Raw genomic sequence first — 321 nt, 5'->3', positions numbered from 1 at the left:
AAAGACCTACAAGGCAGAACAGACTCATAAGAGCAAGCTGGAATCTATGATGGAACAAGTTCTAAAAGGCCAGCAGAAAATGAGTGCGGTTCTCGATGAAAGATTGGATTCCGTATATTCTGATTTACATGATAAGTTCGAAACTTTGAGTGACCATGTCAAGGAATTGGATAGCCAATTTGCGCATAACGCTGGGTTTGTCAGAAGGGATGAAGGATTCCTTCCTGGAAAAATTGACATCAACCCGAGATGCCAAATTTGTGATGTGTTACTAAGAAGCGGAAAACGCCTTTCCCCGAGCGCTGTAGAAATCACTTCTGC

Source organism: Brassica oleracea, chromosome C9 (genome assembly GCF_000695525.1).
Source record: "Brassica oleracea var. oleracea cultivar TO1000 chromosome C9, BOL, whole genome shotgun sequence".
Lineage (NCBI taxonomy): Eukaryota > Viridiplantae > Streptophyta > Magnoliopsida > Brassicales > Brassicaceae > Brassica > Brassica oleracea.
The sequence above is the reverse complement of the archived record's forward strand: the minus strand, read 5'-3'. Positions refer to the sequence as shown.